We start from the raw sequence: 14,182 nt of genomic DNA on the forward strand, positions 1-14,182 counted from the left end.
TTTACTTTTACACAGTAAGATACACATATTATTCTATATTTCTTGTTCTGTATCCTAATCAAACTTTCCACAAATGCCAGTTTATCTTGAAGACCTTTCTATGTCAATACATATAAATCTTCTACATTTGGTTCATGTCAATGGCATGGTAATAGCTGCATGATATGCCAAATAAATGGAAGTAATATTGTTTTTAGTTTCCTATTTAGCTTATTAATCTGTTTCCTATTAATAGACTTATAGGCTATTTTTTCTTTGTTTTTAAAAATAATGCAGCAAACGTCTGTGCACATTGTTTTTTGCATATGCTTACATTTATTTGTAGGTTGGATTTGCAGAAGCTGAATTGCTGGGTCAAATGGTGGGTATAATAAAATTTTAATAAATATTCTCCAATTGACCTCCAGAGAGGATGAACCAATTTATATAGCCACTAACTATGTGTTTGTAATTATTTCCCCACACACTTACCAACACTGTGATAACTTTCCTTTGTGCGAAGAGTAATTTTTTTTATTGACATAATTCACAATTTATCCTCTATTAGTCTCACTTTTTTTTTTCCTAGTGGAAATGACTTGATTCAACAAATATTTAATCTTGTAAAACTTCATTCTGTGTGAAGGATAGTATCAGATATTTGCAGAAGTCAAAATTCATTAGATACAATTTCTGCCCCTGGCCAGATGCTAATACTATTGAGAGAAGCAGACACACTCTGGCTTCAGATTATTTTTCCCACCTTGTCTATTTGTAATAACTTTTGTGACCATCGTGGGACTGAAATAAGCAAGTTTCATGAATATTTTAAGTGAGTACTAGAAGTTTCATGAATATGTTAAGTAGGTGTGAGAATTTCCATGAATATATTAAGTAGAAGACAAATGAGCATGGATAGGGCATCATAGCTCACTAACCTCCATCTCCTACATGTTCTTTTACTACCATCTGCATCATTTTTTTCACAGCTACAAGCTAGTACAAGGAGGTGTGACTGGGAATTTATGATTTCATGCCTCTTTCACAGATTTTCCTCGTCAGCTGACGTACAATCTCACATGCCTATAATTACATTACAGAGGTTCTGAATCATCATGGAAAAGTGATCTCTTCTGGAAAATAACAATAACAATATCTTAATGACCATGTGTCATGATTGGGACAACGTACGAAACAGTAAACATGAATGAGGCTTGTGAAAGGTAGAAATGAGTACCTGGAGTGAGGAGAGGATGGTTGGGAAAAATGAATGCACTGACCACTGGCATCTATGAAGGACAGACAATGACAGCAAGAGCAAAATACGCAGATGAAGACAAGTAATGGCCACATTGAGTTCTTGTGGGCCTTGGGTTAGATTTTTAATATTCATGTTTATTAATTTTAGGCTGACTGTGCACAAGAGGTGTTCTACACGAGACACATTTTCTTTATTAAATATGTCATAGTGAATACTGAAGCTCCAATACTTTGGCCACCTGATGCAAAGAACTGATTCATTGGAATAGACCCTAATGCTGGGAAAGATTGAAGACAGGAGGAGAAGGGGACGACAGAGGATGAGATGGTTGGATGGCATCACCGACTCAAAGGACATGAGTTTTAGCAAACTCTGGGAGATGGTGAAGGACAGGGAAGCCTGGTGTGCTGCACTCCATGAGGTCACAAAGAGTTGGACATGACTTAGTGACTAAAATACAAATGAATAAATGCGCTAGCCTCCTCTTTGCCCTAGTTTTGGCTCATGGCATTGTGTGATGAGAGCCATGTCAACTGTCTAATGCAAGTAGCTGGATACCCTATAGTTGAGGAATGAAGAAAATAATTTTCTTTTTTTACAAAAGAGAAGAAGGCAGGGACTTCCCTGGTGGTCCGGTGGCTAAGATTCCACACTCCCAATGCAGGGGGCCTGGGTTCGATCTCTGGGGGCCTGGGTTAGATCCCACATGATGCAACTAAGAGTTCACAAGTGACAACTGAAGATTCCACATGCCACAACAAAGATCAAAGATCCTGTGTACCTTAACTAAGACCCAGCGCAGCCACATGAATAATAATCTAAAAATAAATGTTAAATTTTTTAATAAAAGGAGAAGGCAGTTGTCTCCAATCTCTCCTGAGAGAAGAGACCATAGATCTTTGGTTTGCAAATAGCCTCTCTCCAGGAGTTTGAGAGTTCCTTGACTCTAGTTTCCTGTGACAAAAAGGTACCCAAGGTAAGGGGTTCATTCCTCCTTGAAATGGAAAAAACTAGGGAGACAGTGCTCCCTTCTCCAAGCACCTTCTAAACTAATCCAGGGACCCAGCCTGGGGCATACCCACTTAACTTTTTGATCAATAGAAGAAATATTATGCTATAAATCGAATCCTTACAGCATGTAGAAATGTTTTTAGGAGAAGTGAAGGTAAGTTTTCCTTTTCTTTAGAGTATGCAAGTTTTCATAGCTGAAAGGCTAAGGCTTTTTACAGATTCACTGTCAAATTCTGGGAAATGCCAGTTCCCTACACCTTGGTAACACTGTATCCTGGCATTCAGTAGCTTTTACTGAGATGTATTGGCTTGTGGGGGCTTCCCTGGTGGCTCAGCAGAAAAAAATCCACCCGCGATGCAGGAGTTCCATCCCTGGGTTGGGAAGATCCCCTGGAGAAGGAAAGGACAACCCACTCCAGTACTCTTGCCTGGAAAATCCCACAGACAGAGGAGCCTAGTGGTCTACAGTCCACGAGGTCACAAAAGAGTGAGACACCATTGAGTGACTAAGCACACATGCACGTGTATATATGGAGCATATATACATATATAGTAATGTATATAATTTACAGAAAAAGAAACATGGATATCCTTCAATTGCTTTATTGTTTATGTATTATCCCATGGTATAGATGTACCAAAATTTATTTAACCATCCCTTTTATGATAGACATGTAGGTTGTCGGTAAGAATGTCTTCATTTAAAAGAAGCATCAGCTACTTGGATGCCTTGGATGCTAGTCACAGTGCAAATTAAGCCATCTGGTGAGTGAACAATGAATTCATTTAAAATTTCTATTTTAGAAAGCTTGCTTAAATTTGTTGTTTAAAATATTTGTTCACAAGATGATACTATTGATGGAGAAGATGAGAAGAAATGATCACTCTCAGATTCTGCTAGGAAGAGTGGAAATTAATGTAGTTTTGCTGAGAAGGAATTTGACAATGTGTACCAAGAGTTTTAAAACGATTTATCCCTATTGATCCAGTAATTCTATTTCTGGGGATTAATCTCAAAGTAATAATAAATGCTGTAGAAAAAGATTTATGGATATAGATATTTAATAGACTTATTTATAATAGGAAAAAACATGGAAACATATACTAACTAGTGATTAAGTAAATTATGGCCCATTAATATGACTGCATTGTAGTTTGCAGACAATATAACCATGTTTTCAAAAATTTAGTTGCATGAAAAATACTTGTGATATAATATCTAATGAAAAAACTGGAGTTATCTCTTGAAATGTCCTCTTTACATTTTAAATTTCAGTTTTCTATAAGAAACAAATTTTTACAAATAATAAAATTTTTAAGAATAAGCCTTATTGAGGTAATTTGTGCTGGAGGAGATAACAGGTGTTTATGAAAGGAATGTCTTTAGGTCCTTCCTGCTGACATTGCTTATGGAAACTACTAAGGTTCCTAGGGGGTTTCCCAGGTGGCATTAGTGGTAAAGAGCCCACCTGCCAATGTGCGAGACATAAGAGACGAGGGCTCAACCCCTGGGTTGGGAAGATCCCCTGGAGGAGGGCATGGCACCCCACTCCAGTATTCTTGCCTGGAGAATCCCCATGGACAGAGGAGCCTGGTGGGCTACAGTCCAAGGGGTCACAAAGAGTCGGACACGACTGAAGGGACTTAGCACACACACACACACACACACACACACACACACACAAGTTTCCTAAGGATTGCCTTCAAATCAGGGGAGTACCATTTTTTAAAAATTAATTAATTTATCTTGTTTCAATTTTTGTGGTGACTTGGGACAGCATCTACTGGATATACTGCCTGAGGAAGGGAGATCTCACTCTGGATAAGAGGTTGAAGGACACGTTAGAGGGTCGTAGGGCAGAACATGTTGTTTGCTGACTTGGGGTTTCTTGTGCATTTTTCAAATAAAACATCTTCCTCTCATCCCCTAAAAGCATTCCTCCCACGACTGAGATAGACGACAAAGTCCAGATCCACGACTTTGAAAAGACTTTATAGATTTGTATTCTAGGTGAAAGCATGTATTGGAAAAACTGCTGTTCAAACCTCAAAGTTTTGAAACTTAAAGGCAAATAGGAAAGAAGCTATTTTCCTCTTTGAAGGTATAAAGTGAAAGAAGGCAGAAGGCACAGAATTCTAACATTTGAGAAGTACTGAGGGAGCACAGAGGTTTATGTAGGGGTTATTTTATTTGAAACGTAAAGTCTACCTATTATTTCTATCATAATTCTTGATATTTTTAAGTTTTAACTTAAATATGTTAGAAAGAAAATTCTGATCTGTAGTTCAAATAAAACTGCTAGTTGTTGTTCAGTCACTAGGTCACGTTTGACTGCTCGTAGTTTAGTGATTTCTTTGGATTGTGAAGCTAAGACACCTACGGTTTCTTGGGCTTCCCTGGGGGCTCAGATGGTAAAGAATCTGCCTGCAATGCGGGAGACCTGGGTTTGATGCCTGGATTGGGAAGATACTCTGCAGAAGGGAAAGGCTACCCATTCCACTATTCTGGCCTGGAGAATTCCATGGACAGAGGGGCCTGGCAGGCTACAGTCCATGGGGTCACAAACAGTCGGACACGACTGAGTGACTAACACTTTCACTTTCTTTTTTTCACCATTACTTAACGGTGAACTGTAAGTTGAGTAGGCAAATCTGAAGTGTCAGATGGATGATTGTAGCAGACTGGCCCAGATTTCTGACATTCATTGGGTGGTTTTACATGTCTTGACCTTTTCCCCACTCCCCTCTTCAGCTGCCCCTTCTTTTCTTTTTAATTGGGGTATAGTTGCTTTACAATGATGTGTTAGCTTCTCCTATACAATGAAGTAAATCAGCTAGATGCATACATACGTGCATCCCTCTTGAACCCCCTTCCCACCCACCCCCAAACCGCCCTCCAGGTCACCACGGAGAATGGAGCTGAGCTCTCTGCACGCATACAGTAGGCGTCCACTCGTGTTCATGCTGCCTGCCCGGTGGCGTCCGACCCTTTGCGACAAAGCTGTCTTTGCAACTAGCTCTCAGTCCTGTCTGACTCTTTGTGACTCCATGGACTGTAGCTAACAGGCTCCTCTGTCCATGGGATTTCCCAGGCAAGAACACTGGAGTGAGTTGCCATTTTCTCCTCCAGGGGATCTTCCCGACCCAGGGATCTAACTCGAGTCTCCTGCATGTCCTGCATTGGCAAGAAGATTCTTTACCACTGAGCTACGTGGGAAGCCCACTAGCTATCTATTTTATACATGGTAGCATATCTCCTCCTCCTTCTTCTTGCATATTTTAAATAGCTCCTTCCTCATCCAAACTGTGTGATTTTAGTCAAGTTTTTTTCATCTTTCCTACCGCCATGAGAATGTCATTTTCTAAAACAGATTATCATCATCTAGATATCACTTAGATAGATTTCTACTTTAAAAGCATGTTGAAATAGTTGAGATTAATATGTCCCACATCAAAATCTAAGTGCTGTCAGTCATGGAAAATCTTTATACCTCAGGCTTGGGATACAGAAATCAGAGTTCCTTCTGAACATCTCTTGAATTGGAGGTAGACAGGAAGCTTTCTTGCTTTTTGGCCATGGAAATAAGTCTGGGGTTGCTTACAGCTATATTCCCAGGCTTGTAGGAAAAAATCCTATATATGATGGGGAAGAACAAGCCGCAGCACAGAGATGCGGAGATGATAACAGATACCCGCACACACACAGAAAAAAAGAGAGAAGCTTGCCACCCTTTTCCTTTTTTGCAGTTGTAATACTTTTCCCTTTTGGCATAAACTCATTTGGGTTGGATTTCTGTCACTTGCAGTCAAAGAGTTCTGATTATTTCAACGACCATATGGGATTAGCAGTCAGAATCAGATGTAGCAGTAGGTATATGAAGTTATCCTTGGATATACTAACTTCACTTTTTTTTTTTTAACTGCCAGAGAAAGATAAGTATTTAAGGAGTAAAAAAAAAAAAAAAAAAAAAAAAAAAGCCAAACTTCAGTTTCTTTGAAACTGTTTAGCATTGGGGAAGAGCTAGAGATGATTAGGACAAGGAGTTTGACTTATAAATAAGAAATGAGAAGGGAGGAGTGAGACCCTTATACAGCACAGAAGCTGTGTCTTGAAAAGGAATAAAAGAAATTAATTTAGAATCCCAGGCATCCCACTTTTCATCTGCTCTCAGACACAGAAATGTGATTGAATATATTATATAGTGATAATACACAATTTGCCTTTTTCATATTTAAGAAAGATGAGTCTGTGGATAGATTTTTTTTTTTTTTTTTTGACTATCAGTTCAGATAAAGAAAATCCTCTTTCAGTCTGAATTCCTCATATCAGGAAGGGTGGTATTGCACAGTGTCTGTGTACCCTTCCTGATATGAGGAATTCAAGACTGAAAGAGGCTTTTCTTTATCTGAACCCCAGTAATCTTGCCTGGAGAATTCTATGGACAGAGAACCTGATGAACTACATTCCAGGGAATTGCAAGGGCTTCCCTGGTGGCTCAGATGGTAAAGCGTCTGCCCGCAGTGTGGGAGACCTGGGTTTGATTCCTGGGTTGGGAAGATCCCCTGGAGAAGGAAATGGCAACCCACTCCAGTACTCTTGCCTGGAAAATTCCATGGACTGAGGAGCCTGGTAGGCTACAGTCCATGGGGTCGCAAAGAGTCGGACTCGAAGTTAGACATAATTAACGCTTTCACTTTCACCTTAGGGTTTATAACGTACACATTTAATTTATTGTGCCCTTCAAGTAATGTACCATTTTTTGTATAGTGAAGAACCTTAACAACAGTGTACTCCCATTTCCCCCCTCTGAATTTTGAGCTATTCTGTCTCACATTTTACTTTTATATATGTTACAAGGATCATACTGCATTTTTTTCTATTTTTGTTTTAACCAGGGATTGGAAAACTTTTTCTCTAAAGAGATAGTCAATATTTTAGGCTTTGTGAGCTGCATGGTTTCTATTACAATTTACCTCTACCATTGTAGCTCAAAGCAGTGTAGATAAAAAATACATAAATGAATAAGTGTAACTGTGTTCCAATAGTACTTCATTTTAAAAAGAGCAAGAAGATTTGGTCTGTCTTAGTCAATTTGGGCTGCTATAACAAAATATCACAGACTCATAAACAACAGAAATTTATTCCTCACAGTTTCGGAGACTGGAAGTCTGAGAATAGGGTGCTGGTATGGTCAGGTGAAGGCCCTTTCCAGGTCCTAGACTTCTTGCTGTATGAGAGAAGGAGTTATGGATCTTTCTGGAGCCCTTTTTATAATGTATTAATTCCATTCACTAGGGTTCTACCCCCATGACCTAAGTACTTCCAAAACACCCCACCCACAAATACTATCGTCTTTGAACATTAGGATCTCAACATGTGAAGTGTGAGGATATTCAGACCAAAGCATTGTCTGTGGGCTATGATTTGCTAATCCCTGGTCTGCTGTCTGTGTCTGCTGGCCTGCTGTCTGCTGTCTGACTCTGTGACCCTATGGACTGCAGCACACAAGGCTTCCCTGCCCTTCACTATCTTCTGGAGTTTACTCAAACTCATATCCATTGAGTCGGTGATGCCATCCAACCATCTCATCCTCTGTCATCCCCTTCTCCTCCCACCTTCAATCTTTGCCAGCATCAGGGTCTTTTCCAATGAGTCAGCTCTTCCCATCAGGTGGCCCAAGTTTTGGAGCTTCAGTTTCAGCATCAGTCCTTTGAATATCAAATCCCTGGTTTAAATAATCATTTATCTTTCGAAAGATTTTGCTGGTGTTCTTCACTCCTTTATGTAGATTCATATATTCCTCTGACATATTTTCCCTTCTACCTGAAGGAATCACTTTAACCTTTCTTGCCATGCAGATCTGTTGATGTTAAATCGTTTCAGCTTTTATATGTCTGAAATATTCTAGATTTCACCTTTGTTTGTAAAAGCTATGTTCTGGGCACAGAGGTCTAAATTAGCAGTGTTTTCCTATTGTCATTTAAGAATGTTTCTGTGCTCTCTTTATGTTTGTGTTTTCCAACAAGGCGTCTGTTGCTGTTCTTGTCTTTATTCTTGTTTACACCAAACTTGCATTTTTTTTTTCTTTTGGTTGCTTCCAAGATTTTTCACTGTATCATTGTTTTTGAGAAATTTGATACATGGTAGAGTTTTCTTCATGTTTCTTGTACTTGGGATTCTTTAAAATTCTCGGTTTTATAGACTTATGGTGCTTACGCTCGGTTGCTCGGTCATGTCTGACTCTTAGCAACCCCTGAACTGTAGCCCGCCAGGCTCCTCCGTCCATGGAATTCTCTGCAAGGATACTGGAGTGGGCTGCCATTTCCTTCTCCAGGGGATCTTCCCAGCCCAGGGATTGAACCCGCATCTCCTGCATTGGCAGGTGGATTCTTTACCACTGAGCCACCTGAGAAGCCCTTATAGACAGTTTTCATCAAATAAAGAAAAATTTTGACCCTTATTCTTCAAATACCTGCCAGCATTTCAGAGACCCACTCATTTGTGGTTTAGGGTTTTTGATGCTTTCCTCCCCTCTCCTCCTCCACCCCCTTCTTTTCCCCTCCGACACAGTCTCTTTCTGTGATTCATTTTGCAGAGTTTCTACCCGTATGTCATCAGGTTACTAGCTTTCTCTTCTGCATTATCTAATTTGCCATGCATCCCAGCCAGCATATTTTTCATTTTATGCATTTTAGCTTTTAGTTCTAGAAGCACCATTTGGGACTTTAAAAAATATCTTCCATGTCTCTAGTTAACTTTGTAACATATGGAACACCATTATAATATCTGTTTTAACTTCCTTTTCTGCTAACTTTAACATTTATGTCAGTTCTGGGTGGGTTTTGGTTGAATGATTTTTTTCCTCATTATGGGTTATATTTTCCTGCTGCTTTACATGTGTGACTAGATGCCAGACATGGATTTTTACCTTGTTGGATTCTGGAGATCTTCATATTCCTATAAATTGTCATGAGTTTTGTTCTGGATGTAGTTATGTTACTTGGAAATAGCCTGATACTTTGGGGTCATGCTTTCATGATCTATTAGGTGGGTCTGAAGTAGTGCTCAATTTAGAGATCACTATGTCCCACTATCAGACTTTTTTTTTTTTATCTATACAGTTTTCCATTGTGCCCAGGTGCGGTCGGGCACTGTTTCTCCTAGTCCTTTTGAGTGGGTTTTCCTCACATGCATATGTTGGTCTATACTTAGCTAAATAAGCTAAGAAAGTATTTGCAGATCCCCAAGTTCTCTCTCCGCACTATTCTTTCCTCACCAGTCATCTGTTCTCCAACTACTGTGGTCCTTCTGGACTTTCAGCTTCATTTCCTCAACTTAGGAAGCTGGGAGGAGTCCAGGGGACTTTGCCTGGTTCCTTCTCCCTACACAGAGCTCTCAAGAGAGAGGGATAATTGTTACCTTACTTATTTCCCATATCTCATGGTGCATTGTCCTTCTTGGCCTGATTTCCAGTATCTTGAAAGCCATCATTTCATACATTTCGTCCACTTTTTGATTGTTTCAGAGGGAGGGTGCATTGGTCCCTTTCTAGATTTTCAGTGACATGTACGCCTCAGTAGGACTCCAAGGCAGTAGGTGTCAGACACTGTAGTGGTTAAAATTTTACGTGTCTCAAGGGCACCTAGTGAATAAATTTATTTTCTTTTCTTATATTTAGATTAAATTAGGAGACAGTTGTGGAGTGAGAGAGATGGTGACTCTGAGATCTGCTCATTTCTTAATAAAAGTTGGAGAAAGTTGCCAAGATTTGCAGTCAGCTCACTAACATTCCACTGTGATTTAGACAGACTTACCCAATCACGGATAACCTGAAAAATTACAGGCCAACCTCAGAGACCCACCCAGGTAAACTTGCAGCCTGAAGGGAAAATGAAATTTTCCCTAAGACAAGTAGGGACATGCCATAAGGAAAGATAAGGAGTTGGGTGAAGCTCTATCTCCCAAATTCTACAGACAAACAACTCCTCCTCTCATGGGAATAACTAGTGTGGACTTTGAAAGAGGTTTTGAATGTCACTTAAGAAAAGTATCTCCCTGTGGAAGCTAGAGGGATGGAGATGAATGGTCTCATAAAGAGAGTGAGTTCAATGGCAGATGGCTCTTCCAAGTGACCTTGGACGAATTAATCCCTAACCTTATTTCTTCCTCTTTGAAGCTGCCCCACAACGTCATAGTATCCATCCCTCTCCCTCTCTTTCTGTCTTTTTCTTACGACAATACCAGCTTCTAAGGCATATGTGATGATGAGTAGCTTTATATTTCTGACTTCCACAGGATCATAACCAGCCCCATAAATTTGTGTGAGTGGGAACTGTCACAGTATTAAAGTTGCTTCTCCTCCCTGGAGAAGTAATTCTTTCCTATCTTAACATCTAGGGTTTCATAGCTATTTAATTCGAAGATACATACAAGGAAGTCCTGAATGTGGACCTCAGACCCTCCTCCAACCATGCCATTAGCTGGAGCACCTCCCCACCTACCCCGCATCAGAGCAGTAGTTAGTAAGGTATTTGGGAAACATCCTGCCAGCCTGGAGCGCTAGAGCCGGGTGATTCCTCCATTGCTGTCTGTCATCTGTCTGTTGTCTTTTTCAGATCATAGGGTAAAACACATTTCTCCTGCCAGATGCTTGGTAATCCAATCTATCCAGAGGGCTTTAAAAGCTCAATAACAATAAACCTCCATTCATTTCATTTCAGTTAATTAGGAGTCAACCAGCAGGCTGATAAGGGCTAGACTGAAATTTACCTTTGCTTTGAAAAAACTTTCTTCATACACAGTGAAAATTAACTCGGTAAATAGAATATCAGGTGAATGATGGGGTGGAGGGAGGCAAGCAGAAGAACAAGAGGCGTTAAATTGCTCTCGATAAAAACAACCTTTTACAAACAAGTAAGAGCAATCTCATTGCACTGGTAGGGTAGAAAGGGCTAGGTGTTTAGAGTTCTGAGTACGTAACTTGTTCTAGCTCATCGGTCACAACTGTGCAAATCAAGCACACTGCTTCCTTGCCCTGGGAATCTGTTGGCTCCACCATAAAACCAGAAGTTATTCTCCATGGACTTTTACAACTTAATACAACAACAACAGTTGATGTGTTCACTCTAAAAATAAATCCTCCTAATTTTCATTAAGCCAGGCAATCCACCCAAACATTGTAGTAGGAAGGAGTATTCTGTGTGAAGACATCTAGATAAACTGCCATACTTCTAGAATGCCAGTCTCTCCCAGCTGCAATCTGTTCTTCTCACTTTTGCCAGCGATCTTTCCAAGAGTCAGTTCTGACCTTGTTTCTCCCCATGCAGCGGCTCTCAGCCCTTAGGATAAAGTCCACGCTCTCTAGCAAGGCACGTAAAGTGAAAGTGAAAGTGTTAGTTGCTCAGTCATGTCTGACTCTTTGCGACCCCATGGACTGTGGCCACCAAGTTCCTCTTTCCATGGGATTTTCTAGGCAAGGATACTGGAGTGGTTTGCCATTTCTTTCTCCAGGGAATCTTCCCAAACCAGGGATCGAACCCAGGTCTCCTGCATTGCTGGTCATCAGGGAATTAAAGGCACATAAGAGAACCCACAAAATCTCCTGCTCTGTCGCTTGCTCATCGCCCAGGCCTTGGGGCGTCTTCTCCCCCATCATTCACCTGATGCTCTCTACTCCTTCAGACTCAGAGTGCTTGCACATGCTATTCCTCTGTTTGCTGAGAAAAGTTACAAGTCCTCCACACCCTAGTTTAAGCAAGTGCTCTTTGTAAATTCTCCCCCAACTGCCCCCCTACCCCAAGCTGGTGACTTCCGCCTCAATGCTTTCCTTCCAGATAATTGAAAAGTGGCCCACTTGCCTCTTCTGATGGCCTGTGGATGCTTAAGCATGGGGATTTTGTCCTATTCCATCTTTGCATTTTCAAAGTTCAGCCTGGGAATACAAAAGGGCTTATTGCCTGGATGAATGAAAGTAGTATTTAAAAGTAATAAAGAGGCAATTTTAGAGCTGTGCCATACTTTAGAAATTTCCTTTATTTGAGACTGGCTTTCCCCTGATGATCTGAGTTAGTGAAGGGTACTGACATTTCTGCGGATTCTCTAAGAACCATTAGTCAGGAATAGTTTGCTTTGAAAATTGCATTTGAGATGAAGAAATTGTTTAGTTAGTGAACTGAGACTGGATGTTAAAGAAAAGTCATTTGGAAAATGTCATGAGCAATTTTTTAAACAGTACTTTTATCAGCCCACAGTACTAGAGTCTGGTTTATTTGCTGTTATGCTGAGCAGAGTCATAGCCATACTTGTACAATTAGAAATTAAAATGGGTGGCTTTGGAAATGGGTGGGCTTCCCCAGAGTCTATACTTTTCTGGCCTCTGAAGATGAGCTGTTTGGGTAGAAACTTAGGGCCAGCTGATAGGGTTGCTGGAAAGAAAATGCAAGCATTGGATGAGAGCGCTTTCAACTCAAAGATTGTGTTTTGGAAACCATGGACTTCCAGATTTATATATGAGAAAACTGAGGTTCAGAAAGGTGATCCATACTGACTGAGTGTTTTCAAAGTTCCTGAATCTTGGCACTGTTGACATTCTGGACTGAATAACTCTGTTGTTAGAGGCCAGCCTGCATATGTAGATGCTGAGCCATGAACCTGGCTTTTCCCCACTAGATGCCCATCCTTAGCTGTGCAAAAGGTCTCTCGCCATATGTTAACAAGGCGGGAAGAAAATTACCCTGTTAAGAACCATTGGATTAAATGAATCAGTTAAAAAGTCTTACCTGAAGAAAGGGTTTCCCGGTAAAGAACCTGCCTGCCGATGCAGGAGCTGCAGGAGATGTGGGTTCGATCCCTGGATTGGGAAGATCCCCTGGAGGAAAGGGCAACCCCCCTGGGATAATCCCATGAACAGAAGGAGCCTGGTGGGCTCCATGTCTGTGCAAAGAGTTGGACATGACTGAGCACACAATCATCTGAAGAAAGCTGAAAGTTGCACGAAGTTCACGGTTAAGTTTTTGGTTTTGATTTGGTGTTAAAATTAATTAGATTCAGTGAACACACATTGCACATTTTCCTGTGAGGCAATGAACAAGGCACTGTGGTAGAGAGAGCTGAAGAACAACTTTGTTCCTTTAAAAACCTACAAATGATTACCTTACAGTGTGGAGGGGAGGATCCAGTGAATTAAAATGAGGTCATTGTAGACAAGTTATTATCTCTCCTCTTTTCTTGTACAACCAGTGCCCAAACAGTAGTTGTCAATCAATTCTTGCACCTTAGTGAACAAACACATGATATTCTATAAGCATAGTAAACCTTGACTAGGCATATAAGGGTATACACATAATTGTTAGTGCTTTCAGTTATTTTTAAAGAAAATATTATAACCAATGGCAGAGAAGCATGATAGAAATATTGTCTTCACTGTTGCATAACAAAAAGAAAATAGATTCCATTTCCAATCTTTGAAAAGTTCAAAAAATGCTGTTTTGATAAGCCAAAGGGAAGATGCAGCGTGGGTAAATGGGAACTGAACAGAATTGGGGAGCAGATTCTGTCCCTTCATCTTTAGCTGGTAGAACCAAGGCAATTGGAAGGGATTATCAAGTGTAATATAATTCAGAGGTTCACTCTCCAGCTCTGATGTTTATTGGCCATGAGGCCCAAGCTCAATCTCTACAGGACGGCTGTAAAAGTTCATCAAGGAAAATACAGTGTTTGGAACATGGCGGGCGGGCAGTGCTAAATGGGTTTTATTTCCCTCTTAGACCTCTGAAGCATTTAGTAACTCATATGTCACTCATTCACTCAACAATGAGACCCCACAGACACTTGTCGATAGAGAGCAATGTTATTAGAAAGTGGGCTAGAAATGCTGGCAGAGATCAGATAGGAGGGGTCCTTGAAGAGCACACATTTTGGTGGACAATTAA

Source organism: Cervus elaphus, chromosome 2 (assembly GCF_910594005.1).
Source record: "Cervus elaphus chromosome 2, mCerEla1.1, whole genome shotgun sequence".
Taxonomy (NCBI): Eukaryota; Metazoa; Chordata; class Mammalia; order Artiodactyla; family Cervidae; genus Cervus; species Cervus elaphus.